Source organism: Somniosus microcephalus, chromosome 6 (assembly GCF_052327205.1).
Source record: "Somniosus microcephalus isolate GS21.2 chromosome 6, FLI_Smic_1.0, whole genome shotgun sequence".
Lineage (NCBI taxonomy): Eukaryota > Metazoa > Chordata > Chondrichthyes > Squaliformes > Somniosidae > Somniosus > Somniosus microcephalus.
The window spans coordinates 224,252,072-224,279,006 of NC_140992.1; the positions used below are offsets into that span (position 1 = coordinate 224,252,072).

Sequence of the window (26,935 nt, forward strand, 5' to 3'; positions counted from 1 at the left end):
TAGAAGGTTTTTATATGTTGAGGGAGGGTTCAAGAAAATCAGAAGGCTCAAGAGAGAATGTAAAGTGTCAATAGCGTAAGTTTCTGTGCACTGAGAAAAAGTGCAGTCTTACCTTCAATCGGGAAAACTTACAGTATTTTGTTTAGGTAAATTAGGAAGAAAGCCAATGACCTGCCATAGACACATTCCAGAAGTGACCCCAGAGCATCACCAAGGAAAGCAGCACTGTGTAACTCCATAGCCAGCCTGCTAATCAAGCAGTGGTTGTACGATTTTATGCTTATATCACCAAGGGACAGCCTTAATACTGGAAGCCTACTAATGAAATGTTAAATATAGATGCTGACTTCAAGCTCACAAAGACTGTACTGTAATCTTGGACATCAATGTATATTTGTTCTTCTGTTACTAAGCAAAATCCAGCTAATGATGACAGTGAAATTTACAAGCAAGTTACTGTTGTAGTTCTGATTATTTATATTCTATTAATTTATATTAAGAATCAACTTACCTTTACTGTAATCACCAATACTTAATCTATAGATGCTACTGACTGTACCTTTGCAGATGTAGTTAAATAAAGTAGTGTTAGTAATTCATCTCTATAGCCGGAATTTTCCCGTTGCTGTGCATGCGGGTTTGGTGGCGGGTCGGCAGTAAAAATGCCGGAAATAGCGAGCGCGTCTGAACCCGCCATCATCCTGTCGCCTCGAGCATTTAACTCGGGTGGCTTTGAAGGCACGACATGGACCCAATCCACAGAGGCGGGTGACCTCATTGAAATCATTATATGCTTGTTTACAGACCTTTAAGAGTGATTTTAACTCCAGCTTTTAACTCCAGTTTTACTGCAAGAGCGCGGAATTCACGGAGGTCGGGTGCCTCGCCTGTGAAGAGGAGGCGGAAGCTCAGTGGCCATTGGCGAATTCATTCATTGACAGCTGGGAAAAGCACATAAGTACTGCAACATTACAGCTCATTACTTGCCTCATAGAAAGGCTTTTTTTTCCATTGCAGGGATGTGGGCATCGTTGGCAAGGCCAGCATTTATTACCCATCCCTAATTGCCCTTGAGAAGATGGTGGTGAGCCACATTCTTGAACTGCTGCAGTCCCTGTGGTAAAGGTACTCCCATAGAACTGTTAGGGAGGGAGTTCCAGGATTTTCACATAGCGACGATGAAGGAACGGCGATATATTTCCAAATCAGAATGGTGTGTGACTTGGAGGGGAACTTGGAGGTGAAAGTGTTCCCATGCACCTGCTGCCCTTGACCTTCTAGGTGGTAGAGGTCGCGGGTTTGGGAGGTGCTGTCGAAGAAGCCTTGGCGAGTTGCTGCAGTGCATCTTGTAGATGGTACACACTGCAGCCACGGTGTGCCGGTGGTGGAGAGAGTGAATGTTTAAGGTGGTAGATGTGGTGCCAATCAAGCGGGCTGCTTTGTCCTGGATGGGGTCGAGCTTCTTAAGTGTTGTTGGAGCTGCACTCATCCAGGCAACTGGAGAGTATTCCATCACACTCCTGACTTGTGCCTTACAGATGATGGAAAGGCTTTGGGGAGTCAGGAGGTGAGACACTTGCCGCAGAATACCCAGCCTCTGACCTGCTCTTGTAGCCACAGTATTTATGTGGTCCAGTTAAGTTTCTGGTCAATGGTGACCCCCAGGATGTTGATGGTGGGGGATTTGGTGATGGTAACGCCGTTGAATATCAAGTGGCGGTGGTTAGACTCTCGCTTGTTGGATATAGTCACTGCCTGGCACTTGTGTGGCGTGAATGTTACCTGTCACTTATCAGCCCAAGCCTGAATGTCGTCCATGTCTTGCAGCGTGCGGGCATGGACTGCTTTATTATCTGTGGAATTGCAAATGGAACTGAACACTGTGCAATCATCTCCACATCTGACCTTATGATGGAGGGAAGGTCATTGATGAAGCAGCTGAAGCTGGTTGGGCCTAGGACACTGCCCTGAGGAACTCCTGCAGTGACGTCTTGGGGTTGTGATGATTGGCCTCCAATAACCACAACCATCTTCCTTTGTGCTAGGTATGACTCCAGCCAGTGGAGAATTTCCCCCGGATTCCCATTGACTTCAATTTTATTAGGGCTCTTTGATGCCACACTCGGTCAAATGCTGCCTTGATGTCAAGAACAGTCACTCGCACCTCACCTCTGGAATTCAGCTCTTTTGTCCATGTTTGGACCAAGGCTGTAATGAGGTCAGGAGCCGAGTGGTCTTGGCGGAACCCAAACTGGGCATCAGTGAGCAGGTTATTGGTGAGTAAGTGCTGCTTGATAGCACTGTCGACAACACCTTCCATCACTTTGCTGATGATTGAGAGTAGACTGATGGGGCAGTAATTGGCCGGATTGGATTTGTCCTGCTTTTTGTGGACAGGACATACCTGGGCAGTTTTCCACATTGTCGGGTAGATGCCAGTGTTGTAGCTGTACTGGATCAGCTTGGCTAGAGGCGCAGCTAGTTCTGGAGCACAAGTCTTCAGCACGACAGCACGACAGCCGGGATGTTGACAGGGCCCATAGCCTTTGCTGTAACCAATGTGCTCTTGATATCACGTGGAGTGAATCGAATTGGCTGAAGACATGCTTCTGTGATGGTGGGGACATCAGGAGGAAGCTGAGCTGGATCATCCACTCAGCACTTCTGGCTGAAGATGGTTGCAAATGCTTCAACCTTGTCTTTTGCACTAGCGAGCTGGGCTCCGCCATCATTGAGGATGGGGATGTTCATGGAGCCTCCTCCTCCTGTCAATTGTTTAATGGTCCACCACCATTCACGACTGGATGTGGCAGGACTACAGGGCTTTGATCTGATCTGTTGGTTGTGGAATCGCTTAGCTCTGTCCATAGCATGGTGCTTCTGCTGTTTAGCATGCATGTAGTCCTGTGTTACAGCATCCCCAGGTTGGTACCTCATTTTTAGGTACGCCTGGTGCTGCTCCTGGCATGCTCTTCTACACTTTTCATTGAACCAGGGTTGGTCCCCTGGCTTGATGGTAATGGTAGAGTGAGGGATATGCCGGGCCATGAGGTTACAAATTGTGGTGGAATACAATTCTACTGCTGCTGATGACCCACAGTGTTTCATGGATGCCCAGGTTTGAGCTGCAAGATCTGTTCTGAATCTATCCCATTTAGCACGGTGGTAGTGCCACACAACATGATGGAGGGTGTCCTCAGTGTGAAAACAGGACTTTGTCTCCACAAGGACTGTTCGGTGGTCACTGCTACCAATGCTGTCATGGACAGATGCATCTGCGACAGGTAGATTGGTGAGGACAAGGTCAAGTAGGTTTTTCTCTTGTGTTGGTTCTCTCACCATCTGCCGCAGGCCCAGTCTGGCAGCTATGTCCTTCAGGATTTGGCCAGCTCGGTCAGTAGTGGTGCTACTGAGCCACTCTTGGTGATGGACATTGAAATCCCCCCACCCAGAGTACATGCTGTGCCCTTGCTACCCTTAGTGCTTCTTCCAAGTGGTGTTCAACATGGAGGGGTACTGATTCATCAGCTGAGGTAGGGCTGTAGATGGTAATCAGCAGGAGGTTTCCTTGCCCATACTTGACCTGAAGCCATGAGACTTCGTGGGGTCTTGCTCACTTCATTTTGTCCACAGATTTCAGTGGTTACAGCTTGCAGGTCATTTTTGAAACCTCGGAAGCCACTCTCACCACATTGCTACTCACTATCACATTGAGGGATAGGCCCTCTCATCTCCACTTTACCTGCCATCTACTACATCAGCATGGGGGCCGCTTATACTGTCTCATCCTAGTCCTCACAATCGGACCAAGATGACCCCCACCACCAGCAGCCACAACACCAGCAGCAGCAGCAACCACAACAGCAGCCTTCTCCTCAATGACCTGATGCTCCACAGGAGAGAGGGTGGCACCACAGGGCTGCAGTGAGCTGGAGGCGATGCCCACAACACAGGGTATACAGGCAGAGGATGAGCTTCCTCAACATTACTGAGCAGCAGTGCTTCAGGAGGCTCAGGCTATCGCGTCACATCGTCGCAGACATTTGTAGCTTGCTGGAGCAAGACCCACTGCTCAGAGGTCCTGGTAGATACTCCTTACCAATGGCTGTCAAAGTCACCACTGCCCTCAACTTCTTCGCCTCAGGTCAGGCTCCTTCCAGGGATCTGCAACAGACATTTGCAGGATCTCGCAGTCGGCCACCCACAGATGCATCACCCAGGTGACTGATGTTATGTTTCACAAGTCAGCCAACATATCAACTTTGCCACTGATGAAGCCAGTGTTACTGAGCGGGCGCTTAGCTTTGCGGCTCTGGCTGACTTCCCACAGGTGCAGGGCATCATCGACTGCACACATGTGGCCATGAAAGCACCCCCATATCACCCAGGAGTGTTTGTGAACTGCAAAGGCTTCCACTCCCTCAATGTGCAGCTCGTCTGCAACCATAAAAAGATGATCATGCACATGTGTGCCAGATTCCCTGGCAGCTGTCATGGCTCTTTCGTGCTGCACCAGTTCACCCTTCCTCAGCTCTTCGCACCTCCAAACATACTTACTGGCTGGCTGCTTGGAGACAAGGGCTATCCACTGAAGACGTGGCTCATGACACCCCTGAGGACGCCAAGTACTAAGGCCGAGGAGCATTATAATGAGAGCTACACGTCCACCAGATTTGTCATAGAGGAAGTAATAGGCATGCTGAAGATGCGCTTCAGATGCCTTGACAGATCTGGAGGAGCCCTTCAGTATACACTGGCCAGCGTCTCCAGAATCATCGTCGTCTGCTGCGCGCTGCACAACATAGCGCAGCAGCGAGGATTGGAGCTGCAGGAGGAGCATGACGCAGAGCACACAGCCTCTTCTAGGAGGAGAAAGAGGAGGAAGACGAGGAGGAGGTGGAACCTGAGGTGCAGATGGCACCAGCAGGGGTGCACATTACAGCCCGGGAGGCCCGGGATGGCCTCATCATGGCCAGATTTACTTAACTTGCTCCAAAGCAGCCATATGCCTGCCACATACTGTACTAAGTTCCCCCCACCAACAACACCATAAAGCATCCCTACAATGACCAATCCATTCCTCTCACCCAAAGCCCCAATGCTCGAGGTTAAATAATGTCTCATCATTCACTCCAAGCGTCAAAGACACTTCCAAGGTTTGAGGCAAAAATGGATAAAAGCCGAAAGTGGTGCAAAGAAAACCATTTATGTGTGTCATCAAAATAACTGAAACTTAACACTAACATTTTTTGATACACCCGTTCATACCCTTGTGCATCTAATTTGTGTCATTTTTCTTTTCCGAGTGGCTTCAGCAGAGGTAGTTGCAGGCTGCTCATTTCCCTGCTGCGACTCATTAGACACTTTTGGTGGATGTCCTCTGGGTTTTGGAACCTGTGATGGCCCCGCCAAAGTCTGCTCCTCCTGTGACTGTGCAGGGGCAAACTCGGCCATCGGGATCCGAGGAAGCATGTGGGGCTCTGACTGAGGGGGAGGCAACAGGGGAGATGTGGGAGCACTTTGAGAAAAGCCCCTACTTCCATGTCCCCTCTCACCATCATCCCTCTCATGGGCCACCCACACTTCCCTGCTAGCAAGGAGCCGGCGAGCACCTTGCAGCACAGCAGTGGGGCGATAAAGGTCAAGGTCAGCGTTTACATCTCCCCTTGAGAGGAGGTCTATAAGCGCCTGCCATCTGTTGTCCACAGCAAGCATGTGCTCATGTGACTGGCGCATTTGCTGCTCCATGTCAGTGGCCATCCTTTCCATGGAACAGCACATCGTCACCATCGCCTGCGACATGGTGGTGCTCATGTTGGACATGGACTCCTCTATTTCCTGAACATTTGCAGACATCACGACTGCAGAAGATGTCACAGCCTCATGCAATCGTTGCTGCCCCTCCAGGATCGCCCTCTTTCTGGATGGCCCCCCGAGGCTCAGCGTCTGCATGCAGCTCAGCAGAGCTTGGAGCATTCTGCGCCCTCCGTCGAGGAATCTCCATTGCTGTCGCTGTCAACACCACCTGCTCTTGCTCACTTGTGAATTGTGAGACACCAAGTGACAACACTACTCTAGCTCGCACAGGACCCACCGAGGTGTGTGTATCTGCGCTGGTGCTGGGTGAGCTTGGGTCTGCTGACGCTGCACCCTCAGAGGCTGGAGGTTCCTCTGAGGAGTCATCTGCCTTCTTTGGCTAGACAGTGGGGTGGGGGTGGGGGAGGGGGCAGTTGATGGACCTGTGGGGGAGTAAAGAGATGAATTAGAAGTGTTATAATAAGAATGGGTAATGATACCATTATGTACATGATGACATTTCACTGGCTGTTGATATCCGTCACCATATGAGTGACTGTTGTATGCCACGTGGCTTTATGAGATGTGATTCTGTCACCAGGTTGCTGGGATGTCCCCCTCTCTCCATCTCCCACTGCCAGTGTTTCTTGAGCTCCTGAGATCTCCAGAGCCCTCTCCTCTGTTGCTGTTAGGTGTGCGAAGACTGGAGGGCCACCTCCGGTTCTCTTCCTCTCTGTTGTTGTGAGCTCTTTTCTCCTGAAAGGAGGGAAGGAGATGTTTGAGTGAGAGTGTAAGGAATGGATGGGTTACATCTGTAGAGGGTGACTGTGAGGGAGTGGGGTGTGGGCAGCACGGTGGCATAGTGGTTAGCACTGTTGCCTCACAGCGCCAGGGACCTGGGTTCAAATCCGGCCTCGGGTGACTGTCTGTGTGGAGTTTGCACATTCTCCCTGTGTTTGCGTGGGTTTCCTCCGGGTGCTCCGGTTTTCTCCCACAGTCCAAAGATGTGCGGGTTAGGTTGATTGGCCATGATAAAAATTGACCCTTAGTGTTAGGGGGGATTAAATACGTGGGGTTACGGGGATAGGGCTTGGGTGGGATGGCTGTCGGTGTAGGGACCGGGTGCTAGGGTTTGGATGATCAGCCATGATCTTGTTGAATGGCGGAGCAGGCTCGAAGGGCCGAATGGCCTACTCCTGCTCCTATCTTCTATGTTTCTATGAATGCAAATGGCCTCCTTGTTACTTGCTATGATTGTATTAGGATGAGGATGAGTGTGAGGGTGGTGATGTGAGTATGTACATAGAGAGGGATGGGTGGACCTGGAAGTTATGTTGGTGTGAGTAAAGATGTGCAGGAGTAGGCTTGGGAAGGCAGAGTGATTGGGATGTGGTGACAGGCACATCAGGATGAAGGTAAGTGTGGCATTGCACTCACCTTTCCTGACCTCATCAGATCATTAAAACATTTCCTGCACTGGATCCAGGTCCTCCTCATGACTCTCCCTGCTGCTGACCTCCTCTGCTATTTCCAGCCAGGCCCTTTTGGTCTCTTGGAGAGGTCTCTTGCGTCCATCTGCTGGGAAGAGGACCTCCCTGCGTGCTCTTACTGCCTCCACCAGAATATGCAGCGAGGCATCTGTAAAGCGGTGTGCAGCCTTTGGGTATTCATATTTTTCACTTAGCACAATAACTCCAACCTTTCCAATGATCCTTCCATACTCCTTTACCAACCTTCAAATGAGCTGCAAGGCTGCTTTAAATAGAGTACAAAAATGTGGAAATTATGATGAACCTGTATAAAACATTGGTTCGGCCCCAACTGGAGTACTGTGTCCAATTCTGGGCACCACACTTTAGGAAGGATGTGAAGGCCTTAGTGAAGGTGCAGAAAAGATTTACGAGAATGATTCCAGGAATGAGGAATTTCAGTTACGTTGATGGACTGGAGAAGCTGGGGTTGTTCTCCTTGGAGCAGAGAAAATTGAGAGGAGATTTGATAGAGGTGTTCAAAATCATGAGGGATCTGGACAGAGTAGATAGAGAGAAACTGTTCCCATTGGCAGAAGGGTCAAGAACCAGAGGACACAGATTGAAGGTGATTGGCAAAAGAACCAAAGGCGACGTAAGAAAAAACTTTTTTATGCAGCGAGTGGTTAAGATCTGGAATGCACTGCCTGAAAGGGTGGTGGAGGTAGACTCAATCTTATCTTTCAAAAAGGAGTTGGATAAGTATCTGAAGGAAAACTTTTTGCAGGGCTACGGGAAAAGGGCAGGGGAGTGGGACTAGCTGAGGTGCTCTTGCAGAGAGCCAGCACGGGCTTGATGGGCCAAATGGCCTTCTTCCGTGCTGTAACCATGCTAAGATTCTACGAAATATGGGTGCTGGAAATGAGTCATCGTTGACATCATCAGACCCGCACCCTATAATAGGGCCAGGAAACACGCATGGCTGTTTTAATTGGGGCCGTTACGTTAAGGTCGCACTGTGGCGTTGCCACATTGGGGAAACACTGTGTGTATGTAGATAAACCTGTATAATCCCCTTTTAGCTGCTGTATTCCCCTCCCCCCGCAAGACAGTTGCAAGCTGAGAGGAATAAGGCACGTTCAGACTTGCCTGCTGCTGATAGAAGGAAAACCAATCAGGTTCCAGCAGGTAACCAATCCGTGAGTCATCACAGGTTCGCGGGCTTCACGAATTCAGTACTGTATTGTGAGAGTTGGAGTAAAGACCTATTTCTTGTAGCTCGCTGTGTTGCCTATTTCTTTACGCGGGAGACCGTAGTCCCCCACATTGGTGACCCTGAATGTCGGCGGCCGAAGCCCCCGACTCACGCAGCCCTACAGAGGCCAGCAACGACCCGATGGCAACCAGCAGCAGCCTGATGTCAGCTGGCGCCGCGTCCTTGAAGCTCCCCACCTTCTGGGAACACCAAGCACCAGCTTGGTTCGTGCACTCGGAGGCCCAATTCACCCTTCGCAGGGTTCAAGACGATGAAGAAAGGTACCTCCACGTAGTCTCAGCACTAGCAAGCTCTACCGCCGCCGAAGTTCTCGACCTGCTGGGGAACCCACCACAGACCGGCAAGTACTCAACCATTAAGGGCCGCTTGCTGCAGGCTTACGGCCTGTCCAAGGAGGAGAGGGCCCGCAGGCTTCTCTCACTACCAGGCCTCGGCGATTCTACCCCGGCCCAGTTGATGAGCCGGATGCTTGCGCTCCTGGGCTCTGAACCGCAGTGCTTTTTGTTTCGGGCCCTTTTCCTCAGCCTGCTTCCTCAGCAGGTACAGACTGCCCTTGCGGGGTTCCCGATCACGGACTGTGTACAACTGGCAGCCGCCGCGGACAAAGTTTTCGCCGTCGCCCAACTCGGCTGTGCAGCCGCGAGGCTTCCCGACACCACCGAGCGCGCGCCGCCACACCAGGCCGCAGAACTATGCTACTACCACGTGCGTTTCGGCCACAAGGCCCAATGCTGCAGAGCACCCTGCTCTTTCGATCAAACCAAGATGGCCGCCCGACCCAATGCACCAGCCCCGCGCCGCCGCCTAGGCCCGCTCGACCGCACCCCCGCCGCCACGATGGCCATCGGCACCGCAGGTAAACTGCTGTACATAACCGACTCTCTTTCAGGGCGCAGATTCCTTTGCGACACCGGAGCCCAATGCAGCATAATTCCTGCCTCCCAGCTCGACATCCAGGCAGGCCGCAGTGGCCCACCCCTCGTGGCGGCAAATGGCGCAGCCATCGCTACTTTCGGAAAGCGACGGGCCGAGGTTTGTTTCAACGGCCAGCGATTTACGTGGGATTTCGTGACGGCCTCGGTGGCACATCCTTTGCTGGGCGCCGATTTTCTTTGCGCCCACGGACTCCTGGTCGACGTCCGCGACAGGCGCCTGATCGACGCAGCAACTTTCGCTTCACTGGCCTGCCAGCAGAGCAACAGCCCGGCCCTCGTTGGGTCCTGCTCCGCCCCGGCACATGACGACTACGCCCGCCTACTCGCAGATTTCCCGAGGCTCACACAACCAACCTTCTCAGCCGCGGCAGCCAAGCATGGGGTCGAGCACCACACCGCCACTACGGGACCACCAGTGTTCGCTCGAGCCAGACGCCTGGACCCAGCCAAGATGGCGGTGGCCAAGGAAGAATTCGCCACGATGAAAAAACTGGGCATCATCCGCCGCTCGAACAGCCCTTGGTCGTCCCCCCTCCACATTGTGCCCAAGCCGGGCGGTGGCTGGCGCCCCTGCGGCGACTACAGATGGCTCAACGACGCCACCACGCCCGATAGATACCCCATTCCGCATATCCAAGACTTCTCGGCACACCTAGCAGGAAAGTCCGTCTTTTCCAAGGTCGACCTGATTCGCGGCTACCATCAGGTCCCCGTCCACCACGCAGACGTCCAGAAGACGGCGGTCATCACCCCCTTCGGACTGTTCGAGTTCCTGCGCATGCCCTTCGGGCTTAAGAATGCCGCCCAGGCCTTCCAACGGCTCATGGACTCCGTCCTACAGGACCTGAGCTTCCTGTTCGTCTATCTGGATGATATCCTCGTGGCCAGTACCAGCAAGGCCGAGCACATCGCGCATTTGCGGTCCCTTTTCCAGCGCCTCAGCCATCATGGGCTAATCGTCAACCCGGCCAAATGCCAGTTCGGAGCAGCCCAAATTGACTTTCTCGGCCACAGAATCTCGCCAAGGGGAGCCATTCTCCTACCTTCCAAGGTGCAGGCGGTGGCGGACTTTCCCCAGCCCACCTCGGTTAAGGTGCTGCAGGAATTTTTGGGGATGGTCAATTTCTATCACCGGTTCGTGCCCAAGGCCGCCGCGCTCATGCGCCCCCTCTACGAAGCCACCAGGGGCAAAACGGGCAAAGAGCAACTCACCTGGTCCAGCGAGATGGCGACAGCCTTCCACCAGACCAAAAGCGCCTTGGCCAATGCCACACTACTGGCCCACCCCATCCCGGGCGCCAAGACCGCCCTCACCACGGACGCCTCGGATTACGCCGTCGGCGCCGTCCAGCAACAGTGGGTCGAAGGCGCGTGGCAGCCACTGGCATTTTTCAGCCGACAGCTGTGCAAGAATGAGCAGGCCTACAGCACGTTCGACAGAGAGCTTCTGGCCCTGTTCCTGGAAATCCAGCACTTCCGTTTCCTTCTGGAAGGCCGGCTGTTCACCGCATTCGTGGACCACAAGCCGCTCACTTTCGCCATGGCCAAAGTAACCGAACCCTGGTCCGCGCGCCAACAGCGCCAACTCAACTTCATCTCGGAGTTCACCACGGACATCCGCCACGTCGCCGGCAAGGACAATTTGGTGGCCGACTGCCTTTCAAGACCCTCGCTCCATGCAGTGCACCTGGGCGTTGACTACGCCAGCATGGCGAGAGACCAGGCTGCCGACGCGGAGATCCAGGCCCTCAGGACGTCAACTACCAGCCTCACCCTGGCCGACATCCACTTCCACGCAGCCGGCACAACCCTCCTGTGCGACGTCTCAGTCCCCTCGCCTAGGCCGGTCGTTCCATCCGCCTGGCGCAAGTGAGTTTTCAACATCATCCACGGCCTTTCACATCCAGGAATGCGTGCGTCTCAGAAACTTATGTCCGCCAAGTTCGTCTGGCCTGGACTCCACAAGGATGTGAGAGACTGGACCAACACATGCGTGCCGTGTCAGCGCGCTAAGGTCCAGCAGCATACCAAGGCGCCATTGGAGTGTTTCCCGGTGCCCGAGAGGCGTTTCGACCGCGTCCACCTGGTAGGCCCCTTGCCGCCGTCGCACGGTTTTACACACCTGCTCACGATCGTCAACTGCACCACCAGATGGCCCGAGGTGGTTCCCCTCGCCTCCACCACCACGACCAACGTCGCGCGAGCATTCGTCTCGACATGGGTGGCCCGGTTCGGTGTGCCGACCGACATATCCTCGGACAGAGGCCCCCAGTTCACCTCCCACTTGTGGAATGCCATCATCGCCGGCCTTGGCACCAAGTTGCACAGGACAATAGCCTACCACTCGCAGGCCAACGGGCTCTGCGAGCGCTTTCATCGTTCTTTGAAAGCCTCCCTCCGCGCCAGCCTGGCCGACACCAGCTGGATCGACAAACTACCCTGGGTTCTCCTGGGATTGCGTACCGCGCCCAAAGAGGACCTCCGCGCCTCTGCGGCCGAGATGGTCTACGGCCAGCCGCTCAGAGTACCAGGCGACTTCCTCCCCCTGACAACGGAGCCGTGGTCGGCCGCCAGACAGCTTTCCCTGCACCAGGATGCGGCCCAGCAATTCCGTCCAGTGCCCACTTCGCAACACGGCCCGCAGCCGTCCTACGTGCCTCGAGACTTACGACATGCGGAGTTCATCTTCATGCGCCGGGACGCGCACAGAGGCCCGCTGCAGGCACCATACACCGGCCCCTTCCCAGTATTGGAGACGGGGGACAAAGCTTTTCTTATCGATGTCAGCGGGAAGCCGGACCTTATTTCAGTAGACCGCCTCAAACCGGCGCACCTGGACCTCAGCTTCCCGTTTCGGCCGGCTCTTCCCCCACGGCGGGGCAGACCCCCCGTGTTGGCGGCGGCCCCACAAGAGGACCAAGACACGCCAGAACCTTACTTCCCAGCCGCCGCCCCACCTTCGCCAGCAGCCCGTCCAGCCAGCCCACCGGCAGACCAGCCGACGAACCAACCGGCCGACCTCCCAGACAGCCCTCCTCACACGCCAGATGGCTACTACAGCCGCTACGGCCGCTTGGTCAAACCTCCGCAGAAACTGACTTTTACAGTTAACGAGGATTCTGGGGGGGCGTATGTGGCGTTGCCACATTGGGGAAACACTGTGTGTATGTAGATAAACCTGTATAATCCCCTTTTAACTGCTGTATTCCCCTCCCCCCGCAAGACAGTTGCAAGCTGAGAGGAATAAGGCACGTTCAGACTTGCCTGCTGCTGATAGAAGGAAAACCAATCAGGTTCCAGCAGGTGACCAATCCGTGAGTCATCACAGGTTCGCGGGCTTCACGAATTCAGTACTGTATTGTGAGAGTTGGAGTAAAGACCTATTTCTTGTAGCTCGCTGTGTTGCCTATTTCTTTACGCGGGAGACCGTAGTCCCCCATAGCACTGAGGAGTGGGCTGACCAAGGCATTGCGTTCCTGACCGGCTACGCGGCCCGCACGCACCCAACCCGTCTCATAAGGGAAAACTCCAGCCTATGTTTATGGCAAGGAAGAATTAAGTTGCACTTTACTCAGCATTGTACTGTGGACCTACTGTTTTGGTCAATAACTGATATATCACAAACTGGGTTATGTGGTTCATTCTGAGGCAATCCAACTGAGGCATCGTATATAAAACCAGGAGATGTTGATATAATTTTCCATTGTGAATATGTTGGTGAAGTGGGGGGTGGTGGGATGGGGGGAGAAGATTCATCTGATGCCCTACTAACGTAGACTACATATTGGTATTTTTAAGTACAATATTTCCAACCTGTTGTGCAGGATTTAGCATTCTTCTATCCTGAAGATACATATACTTTGGAGCATAACATTTCTCACTGATGAAGTCTTCTTGAGTTCCAGTTCAGCACAATGGGTTAGTGAACTTTAAGCTATTTTAGTGATTTTTATCTTTTATTTTGAACTTGGAAGAAGTTGATTTAGAGCTCTTCTGAGGTTTTAGTTTAAAATTGTGCTGTTGAATATTTTCCCACAGATTGAAACTCATTTTTTCTATATCACGTCGATGTTTTGGAGCGTTAGCATACCATTCTAATGTAGGACTAAAGGTTTTGATAAAACAAGGTTTGTTTTGTTTGGTAATACAATTTTAGGTAACACATGACAAAGTAATGCATTAGCGGATAATTTTGCAGCAGACATTATCTGCAAATATTAATGACCCCATGGCCAGGACTCAGGCTCCTGAAAATCTGGTCGTAATTTGAAGACAGCCTCTGAGCAATTGCAATTGTAGGAAACTCTGTAACTTGGGGATGAGCCAGTTTTATGGGCGAAGATTCCTTCACTCGGACAGATCAATAGACGGCCAAAAAAGATCAAGGAGATTTGGGCATATTGTACTTATGCGTGCAACTCACTTACTCCCAAAATTCCACAATCTTTTAGGCCGTGTAATTGGTTTGCTCCTTGATTACGTGAGTCTCGGAGCAAAGACAGATGAAAGTCAAAGAGACACCTTCCATCTAAATTGCAGAGCTAAAATAATTCAAATGAGTTTCAGTGTAGGCTGAGGGGTGGAAGTGTATATAAAATGTTGGGAGTCACATTCTACAGCGGGATCAAAATTCATGCAACCCTAATTGGAGATGGAGACCGGTGACCAAATAAAGTTTTAGGATATAGTTCCATTACAATAACCAGTTCGTATCCAATATTTTGGAGGCATACATTATTGCCTCCAGTCCTTCACAATATGAACTGCTGATTATTTCATTTGCTGTGATTGTTAAATATGTTAAGAGTTGTTTCAGAGTTAAGTATCCAAATATTCTCTGGAAGTAAAAATCATCTTTTTGTATAGAGACTCATAAGAACATAAGAAATAGGAGCTGGAGTAGGCCATTTGGCCCTTCGAGCCCGCTCCGAAATTCAATAAGATCATAGCTGATCTTCTACCTCATCTCCACTTTCCTGCACTATCCCCATATCCCTTAATATTCAAAAATCTATCGATCCCTGTCTTGAATATACTCAACAACTGAGCCTCCACAGCCTTCTGGGGTAGAGAATTCCAAAGATTCACCACCCTCTGAGTGAAGAAATTTCTCCTCATCCCAGTCCTAAATGGCCGACCCCTTATTCTGAGACTGTGACCCCTGGTTCTAGTCTCCCCAGCCAGGGGAAACATCCTCCCTGCATCTACCCTGTCAAGTCCTGTAAGAATTTTGTATGTTTCAATGAGATCACCTCTCATTCTTCTAAACTCTAGACAATATAGGCCTAGTCTACTCAATCTCTCCTCATAGGACAATCGCTCCATCCCAGAAACCAGTCTGGTGAACCTTCATTGCACTCCCTCTATGGCAAGTATATCCTTCCTTAGGTAAGGAGACCAAAACTGTACACAATACTCCAGGTGTGGTCTCACCAGGGCCCTATATAATTGCAGTAAGACGTCTTTACTCTTATACTCAAATCCTCTTGTAATAAAGACCAAAATACCATTTGCTTTCCTAATTGCTTGCTGTTCCTGCATGTTAACTTTCAGTGATTCGTGAACAAGGACACCCAGGTTACTCTGAACACCAACATTTCCCAATCTCTCACCATGTAAAAAATACTCTGCTTTTCTACCAAAGTGGATAACTTCACATTTCTCCACATTATATTCCATTTGCCATGCTCTTGCCCACTCACTTTGCCTGTCTATATCCCCTTGAAGCCTTTTTGCATCCTCCTCACAACTTACATTCCACCCAGCTTTTTATCAGCAGCAAACTTGGATATACAACATTTGGTCCCCTCATCCAAATCATTGATGTAGATTGTGAAAAGCTGAGGTCCAAGCAGTGATCCTTGCAGTACCCCACTAGTTACAGCCTGCCAACCCGAAAATGACCCGTTTATTCCTACTGTTTTCTGTCCGTTAACCAATCCTCAATCCATGCTAGTATATTACCCCCAATCCCATGAGCCCCAATTTTGTTTAATAACCTCTTGTGTTGCACCTTATCAAATGCCTTCTGAAAATCCAAATACACCACATCCACTGGTTCCCCCTGATCTATTCTGCTGGTTACAATCTCAAAAAACTCTAACAGATTCGCCAAACACAATTTCCCTTTCATAAATCCGTGTTGATTCTGCTCAATCCTATTATTATTTTCTAAGTGCCCTATTACCATGTCCTTAATAATAGATTCTAGCATTTTCCCTACTACTGATGTCAGGCTAACTGGTCTATAGTTCCCCGTTTTCTCTCTCCCTCCTTTCTTAAATAGTGGGGTTTCATTTGCCACCTTCCAATGCACGGGAACCGTTCTAGAATCTATGGAATTTTGGAAAATGACAACCAATGCATCCACTATCTCTATAGCTACCTCTTTCAAAACCCTAGGATGCAGGCCATCAAGTCCAGGAGATTTATTGGCTTTCAGTCCCATTAATTTCTCCAGTACATTTTTTTACTAATACTAATTTCTTTCAGTTCCTCATTCTCGCTAGAGCCTTGGTTCTCCACCATTTCCGGGAAGTTTTTTGCGTCTTCTTCCGTGAAGACCGACACAAAGCATTTGTTTAATATCTCTGCCATTTCCTTATTCCCCATTATAATTTCTCCTGTCTCAGCCTGTAAGGGACCCACATTTACTTTCGCTGATCTTTTCCTTTTTACATAACTATAGAAACATTTACAGTCTGTTTTTCTCTCATGTTCTATTTTCCCTTTCTTTATCAAGTTCTTTGTCCTCCTTTGCCGAATTCTAAAATCCTCCCAATCCTCAGGCTTACTACTCTTTTTGGCAACATTATAAGTTTGTTCCTTTGATCTAATACTATTTTTAACTTCTCTTGTTAGCCACAGTTGGACCACTTTTCCTGTGGGGTTTTTGAGCTTTAAAGGAATGTAAATTATGTATTAATTCTTTAAATGCTAGCTATTGCTTCTCTACTGTCATACCTTTTAATGTAGTTTTCCCAATCTACCTTAGCCAACTCACCCCTCATACCTATGTAGTTTGCTTTGTTTAGATTTAAGACCCTAGTTTCGGATTTAACTAAATCACTTTCAAACTCAATAAAAAAATTCTATCTTATTTTGGTCATAAGAATATAAGGACAGAAGAAATAGGAGCAGGAGCAGGCCATTCGGCCCTTTGAGCCTGCTCAGCCATTTAATAAAATCATGGCTGATCGGATTTTGGCCTCAACTCCACTTTCCTGCCCGCTCCCCATAACCCTTAACTTCCCTGTTGCTCAAAAATCTATCTCAGCCTTGAAAATATTCAATGACTCTGTTTCCACAGCTCTCTGGGGTAAAGAATTCCAAAGATTCATGACCCTCTGAGAGAAGAAATTCCTCCTCATCTTCGTCTTAAATGGGCGACCCCTTATTCTGAGACTATGCCCCCTTGTTCTAGATTCCCTGACGAGGGGAAACATCCTCTCAGCATCTACCCTGTCTAACCCCCTCAGAATCTTATATGTTTCAATAAGGTCACCTCTCATTCTTCTAAACTCCAATGAGTATAGGCCCAACCTGCTCAATCTTTCCTCATAAGACAACTCCTTCAACCCAGGAATCAACCTAGTGAACCTTATCTGAACTGCCTCCAATGCAAGTATATCCCTCCTTAAATAAGGAGACCAAAACTGTATGCAGTACTCCAGGTGTGGTCTCACCAGCACCCTATACAGTTGTAGCAAGGCTTCCCTACTTTTATACTCTATCCCCCTTGAAATAAAGGCCATCATTCCATTTGCCTTCCTAATTACTTGCTGTTCCTGCATGTTAACTTTTTGTGTTTCACGTACGAGGACACCCAAATCCCTCTGTACCGCCTCATTCTGTTGTCTTTCTCCATTTAAATAATATTTTTCTTTTCTATTCTTCCTACCAAAGTGGATAACTTCACATTTTCCCCACATTATACTCCATCTGCCAAATTCTTGCCCGTTCACTTAACCTATCTATATCCCTTTGCAGACTCTTTGGGCTCGATTTTGTCAATGGGGAACTTTTGGAGGCGGACTCCCACTTTTTTGGGTTGTAGTCCCGCCTCCATTGACTTGTGGCCAACCCACGCTATTTTCCCTTGATTGACCTTGTTAAGCCCACCCAGTGGGCTCAGCAGGCCAATTAAGGGACTACTGGTTACTGGTGACGTCAGCGATTGACATTTCATCTGTCAAGAGCTTTTGACAGATGAAAAATCAGCGTTTGACAGCTCTGTGAAGCTGTCAAACACTGACAATCTGTCTTCTAACTTGAGTCCTTCTACTCAGACTCAATTAGAGAGCTCTCCAGACCAGAAAGCAGAGGCTGCAGCTTTTGACAGTTCTGTGCTGGTGAGCTGAGGGACTCCCGAGAACTGAAGGAAGGAAGCCTGCAGGAGAAAGTAAAGGTAAGTAAAACTTTTTAAAACACTTTACACTTACCTCACACATTTACCTCTGCACATATGCACCCATCACTCACCTGCACAACGGACATCTCGACCCCTCCAACCCCTGCAGACCAACGGTCCACCTCGCTAACTTGGCGTGGTTCGGAGCCGTCAAACAGCCCACACTTCAGGGCTAAAAATAGGGATTAGGCAAAAAACTGCCTGTTAACTACCTGTTAACAGGCAGTTAATTGGCACTAATCCCCTTCCCGCCTCAGGGAGGCGGCTCCCAGCACAGGTCGGTTACCCGCCTCCTGGGACATTGGCATGGAGGCGGGTTGGGGGCAGGATGGGTTCCTGCCCCCCGATTCTGCAATTTTCCCACCACTCCCACCTCCAAACCTGCCTCCTCGGGGCTTGAAAAATCGAGCCCTATATGTCCTCCTCATAACTTGCTTTCCCACCTATCTTTGTATCGTCTGCAAATTTGGCTACAATACACTCGCTTCCTTCATCCAAGTCATTAATATAGATTGAAAATAGTTGGGGCCCCAGCACTGATCCCTGTGGCACCCCACTAGTTACAGATTGCCATCCTCAAAATGACCCATTTATTCTGACTCTGTTTTCTATTGGTTAGCCAATCCTCTATCCAATCTAATATATTTCCCCAAAACCATGAGCTCTTATCTTATGCTGTAACCTTTTATGTGGCACTTTGTCGAATGCCTTTTAGAAATCCAAATACACTACATCTAGTGGTTCCCCTTTATCCACCCTGCTCGTTACCTCCTCAAAGAACTCTTAATAGATTTGTCAAACACGATTTCCCTTTCATAAAACCATGTTGACTCTGTTTGATTGTATTATGATTTTCTAAATGCCCTGCTACTACTTCCTTAATAATGGATTTGAGCATTTTCCCAATGACAGATGTTAGGCTAACTGGCGTATAGTTTCCTGCTTTTTGTCTCCTTCCTTTTTTTGAATCAGGGCGTTACATTTGCAGTTTTCGAATACGCAGGGACTTTTCCAGAGTCGAGGGAATTTTGGAAGATTACAACCAATGTATCCACTATCTCTGTAGCCACTTCTTTTAAGACCCTAGGATACAGGCCATCAGGTCCAGGGGACTTGTCAGCCTTTAGATCCATAAGTTTGCCTAGCACTTTTTCTCTAGTGATAGTGATTGTTTTAAGTTCCTCCCTCCCTTTTGCCCCTTGATTTTCTACTATTACTGGGATGTTTTTAGTGTCCTCTACTGTGAAGACAGATACAAAATATTTGTTCAATGCCTCTGTCATTTCTTTGTTTCCCATTATTTCCCCAGTCTCGTCCTCTAAGGGACCAATGTTTATTTTAGCTACTCTCTTCCTTTTTATATACTTGTAGAAGCTCTTACTGTCTGTTTTTATATTTCTTGCTAGTTTACTCTCATAAGCTATTTTCTCCCTCTTTATTATTTTGTTAGTCATCCTTTGCTGGTTTCTAAATTTTTCCCAATCTTCTGGCCTACCACTAATCTTTGCCTTTTCTTTCAATTTGATACCACCCTTAACTTCCTTGGTTAGCCATGGTTGATTCATCCTTCTCTTCGAGTCTTTCTCACTGAAATATATCTTTGTTGAGTCATGAAATATCTCTTTAAATGTCTGCCACTGCTTTTCTACCATCTTACCTTCTAATCTATTTTCCCAGACCACTTTAGCCAACTCTCTCCTCTTACCTTTGTAATTGCCTTTATTTAAGTTTAATACTCTAGCTTCAGACCCAAGTTTCTCACCTTCAAACTGAATGTGGAATTCTATCATGTTATGATCACTCTTCCCTAGAGGATCCTTTACTATGGGATCATTAATTAATCCTGTTTCATTACACATTACCAGATCTAAAATAGCCTGTTCCCTGTTCGGTTCCACAACGTATTATTCCAAGAAACTGTCCCGAATATACTCTATGAACTCGTCCTCAAGGCTACTTTTGCCAATTTGATTTGTCCAATCTATATGAAGATTAAAATCACCCACGATTATTGCAGTACCTTTCTTACAAGCCCCCATTATTTCTTAATTTATACTCTGCCCTATAGTGTAGCTACTGTTAGGGGGCCTATAGACTACTCCTACCGGTGCCTTCTTTCCCTTACTATTTCTTACCTCCACCCAAATTGATTCTTCATCTGGAACTTCCGAGCCAAGATCATTTCTCAGTATTGTACTGATCTCATCCTTTATTAACAGAGCTACTCCACCTCCTTTTCCTTTCTGTCTATCCTTCCAAAATGTTAAATACCCCTGAATATTCAGTTCCCAGCCTTGGTCACATTGCAACCATGTCTCTGTGATGGCTATTAGATCATACCCATTTATTTCTATTTGTGCTGTCAATTCATCTATCTTGTTACGAATGCTGCGTGCATTCAGATAAAGAGCCTTTAATTTTGTCTTTTTATCATTTTTCCCTACTCTGACATTATTTGCTAGTGCACTCTTATGTTTGTACGCTCTGTCCCTTCCTGCCACACTCTGGTTTTCATTGCCCATATCACTACCCTGCACTATTGCCCTGTACTTTCTCTTTAACTCTCTAAATTTCCCCTCGCTTGAACCCTTCCTCCCCCCCTCCCCCCACTATTTAGTTTAAAGCTCTATCTACAGCCCTCGTTTCACCAGGACACTGGTCACTCTTCCCTAAAGGCCCCTTTATACAAGGTTATTAATTAACGCTTTCTCATTGCACAATACTAGATCTAAAATAGCATGTTCCCTAGTTGATCTAGAAAACTATCTTGCATACATTCTATGAATTCATCCACTATTACCGCAAATTTGGTTTGCCCAGTCTATATGTACATTAAAGTCCCCATGATTACTGTATTACCCTTGTTACATACATCTCTAATTTCCTGATTTATACTCGGCCCTACATTACAACTACTGTTTGGGGCCTATAAACTCCCACCTGTTTTCTGCTCCTTGCTGTTTCTTAGCTCCCCCCAAACTGATTCTACTTCTTGATTTTCAGGGGCTAAGATCCCTTCTCTCTACTGCCTTTATCCCATCCTTTATTATCAGGGCTACCCCACCTCCTTTTCCATTTTGCCTATCTCTTCTAAATGTTAAGTATCCTGGAATATTTAGTTCCCAACCTTGGTCACTTTGCAACCACATCTGTTATGGCTATTAGATCAAACCTGTTAATTTCTATCTGCACTATTAATTCATCTATTTTGTTGCAAATGCTTCACACATTCAGATATAGTGCCTTTAGCTTTGACTTATTTCTACTCAACAAGAATTCTAGAAATTCTGCTATTCAAGAAAGGAGGGAGAGAGAAAGCAGGGAACTATAGGCCAGTTAGCCTGACATCAGTAGTAGGGAAAATGCTAGAATCTATTATTAGGGATGTGGTAACAGGGCACTTAGAAAATCATAATATGTTTGGGCAGAGGCTACATGGATTTATGAAAGGGAAATCATGTTTGGCAAATCTGTTAAGAGTTTTTTGAGGTTGTAACTAGCAGGGTAGATAAGGGGGAACCAGTGGATGTAGTATATTTGGATTTTCAAAAATCATTCGATAAGGTGCCACCCATTAAGAGTGAAATAACTCTAATGATGTATCACACACAAACACAGAATTTGTCAACAGCACTTAGAAATTCCAGGTAAAATTTCCAAATCAAGCCCAGGCTCTGGGCAGAAGGACACATCTATTTGAGGGAAATTTCAGACAGGCATTTCTAACATTAATTACCTAATTTCATGGGTAACTTTTGTTTTATTCAGAACCATCTTTTTTTTCTCACTTGTTTTTAATTTATAGATATTATTTTTAATTATACCTATATCTGCGTGAAGAAGCAAAATGGCAGAAGAAAAACTGATTGAATAAATTATTTGAGCAATCTAATTGTTGAGTTTAGTAGTACTCGCTGCTTAATGAATGGTGGCTTTGAAAAAAAAATTGAATTATGTAATTGCTCAATTTTTTCTTACTTACTTGTTCGTCATTAGTTACCAACTGATTTAAACTGCTTTTGATTCATCCACTTAGTCAATCGGCTACTTGATTGGCAATTTGACCAATAGGGCCTCATCTCAGCCAATCACTACTTGTTGTCCTTTAGATGTGATACCCTGGTGAAATGCCCTGAAGTATGTCACTATTGAGGCGTGGTAACAATGGATGCCTGCTAGATGCAACATTTTAATTATATGGATGTACATTTTTGTGAAGGTGAGGAACAACATGTGGAAAATGGAAGTATTTTGGTTCAGGCTTTTAAACCAGCATTTTTTCTTTCAACTGTCATCCAGTGCTTTTTGTGAGCAACTCTTGTCCCTCATAACCATGCATTTTTTAGGTGCTCCAAACCCTTGTAAAGGATGACACAACCAGGATTTAACAATGAACCCAAATGTAGTAAAATGTGTATTGGAAATTACATACAATGATGCAACTTCAATTATTTTGTAAAGTAAAAAATACCACACACAGGATCAAAGTGGTACAGGCTAAAAAATACTACAATGTTTAATTACAAATTAGACAATAATAAAACATAGGAAAAAGGCAATAATTACATACATTAGATTATCTCAGCCGGCAACCCTCCGAGAACTCTATGTTCCTCCAAATCTGGCCTATTGAGCACCCTCCACTTCCTTCACCCCACCATTGGCAGCCGTGCGTTCAGCCGTCTAGGCCCCAAGCTCTTAAATTCTCACTGCAAACCTCTTTACCTCTCTCTCCTCTTTTAAGACTTGGCTTAAAACCTACCTCTTTGACCAAGCCTTTGGTCACCTGTCCTAATGTCTCCTTCTTTGGTTCGATGTAAATTTTTCTCTGATTTTGCTCCTGTGAAGCGTCTTGGGATGTTTTACTACTTTAAAGGTGCTATATTCAACACGTTTGAATTGCAGGGCACACAGAAACCACAAGGGGTTAAATTTACCTTCTTCAAAGCTGTTCAGAATAAACATAAATTATTTATATTTAATAAAAACATTAAAGAGTCAAACAAATGTTTTACCACTAATATATTTTCGGTTCTTGAGGTCTTCTCTTGTGGTACAAATAATGGAGTTTGTCTTCGTAAGTCACGGTGTTCTTCTGACTGCTCAAGGTTAAGAATAAACTTCAGATTTGCAGCCAGTTAAGTTGAATTTTCCTTTGAAGTCAGAAAGGCAGATCAAAGGAACAGTATTATTTTGACACAATAACGTTGCAAAACTGTCTAAATTATGAGAAAATCTATAGAATTCTTGAATAATTTTGACACTTTCCTGGCCAGTTTCTCCCGTGTTTACACAGCTGCCCGCATTTGAATCTAACAATTAGCATATCAGACACGCAGTCTTAATTAACTATTTTGGCCTTTTTAAAAGAACAAAACAGCATCCGCTTTAATTCCCGATTGCACAAGTGTTAATTTTTAAATTCCAGCACATTTTAATGGACTATCTGAGAGGATATAACTAAATTAATGGAAATTGATATTAAGTTTCATACATTGTAACATTTTCAGCTATTAGTATCAAGTGAATTCTATTTTTTACTCAGCAGTATCTCTACCCTAAGCAGTATATTCTTTACAAAGCGCTGTATCATTGCATCTGCTATAGAGGATTTACATTATTTTGTGTGGAAAAGGTGTAAGATATTTATTAAATCGAATAAAACGTCTATCCCATTCCGTAAGGATGTACCATCTAGCAAACACACACGCAATCGAACTTGGATCGATGCCTGTGCGTCTTCATTTTGCCGCTGATGTTTCACATGGAATATTTTTGACCAACCCATAGGTAAATATCCAGTCAAAGAAAAGTCCTACTTATCAACGTAAGTAAGAACATTCCTGAACATGTTGGTGATTTATAGTAAGTGAAATTGTGGGCTATGACTTAATACACTTTCTAATTCAAATATGCACTCCATAGCACACTACAAAGATCGGATCTTAATCGAAATGATTGCACAAAATTATAACGTAAACACACACCTGATGTAGCAAGATGCAAACTTCAATAGGAACTGCTGGTTTGTACATTTTTAAAGAACGGGGTACGCCTTTTATCCAATTTAATAAATATTTTGCATTTTCCACCAAAATACTTTTAATACTCTTTGAAGTTACAATTGCAGGAAAACTTTCAGAATATACCGCATTCATGCGTTAACTGCTTGAAAGATTACAAGTTCAGCAGTCACAGCAGGTTTATGATCGCGGATGTAAATAAATGATGGAAAGTGATATTTCTTCATTCAATACTAATCATTTATTATTTAAACAAAACACGTTCAGTTTATTAGAAAAAATATCAAATAGATAACAAACGAGTAACAATTTCCCTGTTGTACTGTCCGTAAATGTTTATTTAAACTCACAACACGTCGATGTATTTTTCGTACTTTGAATAGATTGTTTTCAATATGTCTTTACGTTTTGCTGTACAGTATGCCGAAATGTTTTAAGTTTATGGATGTGGTGCTCAGTACTAACATTCATAAATTTGAAAATAAAGGGAGTATAACAGTGGTTGTTTTAAAGTTTATCTTTTAAATCGGCTGCGCTGTTAATTTAAAATAACAACAGCAAATGCTGGAAACACTCAGCAGGTCAGGCAGCATCCGAGGAACCATCTAGCCCCACGGATGCTGCCTGACCTACTGAGTGTTTCCAGCATTTTCTGTTATTTCAGATTTTTCAGCATCCGCAGTATTTTGCTATTACGCTGGTCATTTAACCTATTCGAGTTTATTATTCAATATAAAAACAACAATGTTTTGAAAAGCTACCTTTAAACCGCAAATGGTAGCAGGAATCAATCCAACACTATTGGAAATCATTTCATGAACAAGATACTCGAAATAAATCGGAAAATACAAACTTCTTACCAAAAAATGCACAAATCCTGTTCGTCTGTTTAAGGTTGTTACTTATTCCTTCTTTCGGGATTCTGTATTTAACTTTTGATATTTCTCCAGACAGGATTTTGAGTATTGTTATTGATACACAGCCAGTAAAAGAAAATGAGCCTGTTAAAATCTGGTGTGCTTTAGGTGGGGGCTCCTATTTTTTAAACATACTGGAACAAAAACAAATGTTAAGTACTTTAAAACAATTTCCCCTATGTTCAAAAGCAGTTATCTAACTAATTTTGAATGTAACTAAAACGCCAATGCTTTACCCGAGCCGAATAATTGCAGAAATTAGAGTCAGCTCCAGAAGGGGGCGCAAGCTACCTGGCCAGACAACAGGCAGTGTGTAGTAGGGAAAAAGGTACGACCATTCAGCTCGACATTGCACAGAATGTAAGAACAAAAACTATTTACAGCTCTCTGCATTATCCATTGAAAAATAATCTGATCATAGAATCTCTAAATTAAAAATAAAAACATTTTTATGACTTGCAGCATTTTTTGATGTCACTCTCGACCTGGTTTCATGTTCACTCGTGCCATTTATGCCAGATAAACAGATAACACACAAACCTAACCATAGGCAAAATTCTGTTATTCATTTCCCCAATTTATTATATTAAAAAAAACTGCTTGCATTTACAGATTTACAGACCAGGCTTCCAACCTGTCCTTTGCTTATCTGCCCCCCACCCCGCCCCCCAACTCTTATCTCAAAATTGTATTTAAAATCACACAGAGGTGGTCTAACAACGTCTCAGCACACACACACATTCACATAAATAAATTCAAACCGATTATATTTGTTAGCCACATAGGCATAATTCCATCAGTTTATAATTAGATGTAAACGAATTACTAACACTAATACCCTTTTAATTCCACTGTATCATTACGGATATTTTTGAAATTCACTGTGCCCTGCAGGGAGTTACGTGCTGGAAGCTAAAGAATTTCCATTGTTCGGTAGGAATTAGGTTATTAAAAACTGTGAGTGCGAGATTGCTTCTGCGAATCAAAGGAGATGTACAGTAATGGCAACATTAAAGCAGTTTGTGGTTCAGCTGGAGCGACTTGCTTAAATGGACAAGAGTCTGGCGCCTTGCACTGCCATTACCGTTCTTAATATCAATATATCATGTATTTTTTGCGGGGGGGGGGTTCTGTTTTTGTTTTAATTTCGCACATTTTCCTAAATATTAATGTGACCGGAGTAGCAATTCTGAATCGCTGCTCCCAAATAAAACTGGAGTTTATGGAAGACTATTAAGTTGCATATGCTAAATCACTGACGCCCTTTCCGTGAGGTTAGTCTCAGTGCTGTAAAACTAATTAGTTTCTTTCAGGAGCTCCGTATTAGTTTGATGCAGTTACCCCGCTCTTTGTAGCGTGTATATATAAATATATATTATTTAAAAAAAAAGCATTTTGCATAAAGTCGATATCAGAGTGCAGATTTCAGAACGTGCCTCAAGCCTAAATTTGCATTTTTTTAAAAAAAGGGTGTTTTGCAGCACTTTATATATAAAGTGCGAGGAGGCACAATGAAAGCGGCATTGTGTGTGCAGTCCGATCCAGGCTTGTCCAGGGCTCCAGGCTTTTGGCACGATCGCGCACTCAGATTTTTCATTATTCACCATGCGTGCTCTGCACTTGGACAGCGATTTCCTCCGTGATTACGTGTGGCGCGTCTCCCTGCGGGAAAGCTCCCCCGTGGAGAGGTCCTGATGGGTTTGGGCCTTACTTGAATTTCCCAGCTTATTATGTGTCTGCACTGCGCGCTAACGCAGTTCCTCGGCAGCCAGCTCCGCTTCCACCACCACAAAGAGCTGGCTCTGCTGCCGAGCGGGGGAGCCGGACGGCGGTCATGGCAGAAACCTCCTCCCGCTGCTGCCCACCACCACCAGCACCCTGCTGAACATCTCCTGTACACCGTGACAGCGTGCCGGCCGCTGCCGTGCTCCTCTCAACAGCAGCCCGGGAGAAACGGCCACATTATCCTTTCTATGTGTGCAAGTCAAAGAGGATCGGGCCACTTTCAGGGCAAGAAAAACAAGGGGTGCCTCGCACCGTCAGTAAATTTCTGGCTAAACAGGTGATCCCGTTCGCCAAGTTTGTTGCGGAGAGAGTTAAAGCGTCAGA

The 26,935-nt window shown here is 46.4% G+C and overlaps 1 long non-coding RNA gene across 1 annotated transcript; it reads right to left on the reverse strand.

Moving 5' to 3' along the window:
• Positions 1-22,377: 22,377 nt before the first annotated feature.
• LOC147116484 (uncharacterized) lies at positions 22,378-26,366 on the reverse strand. Its single transcript, XR_015078817.1, has 2 exons — positions 24,770-26,366; positions 22,378-23,039 (listed from the first exon to the last, which is right to left on the reverse strand). It is a non-coding gene; the product is annotated as an uncharacterized LOC147116484 (long non-coding RNA).
• Between the last annotated feature and the right edge of the window lie 569 nt (positions 26,367-26,935).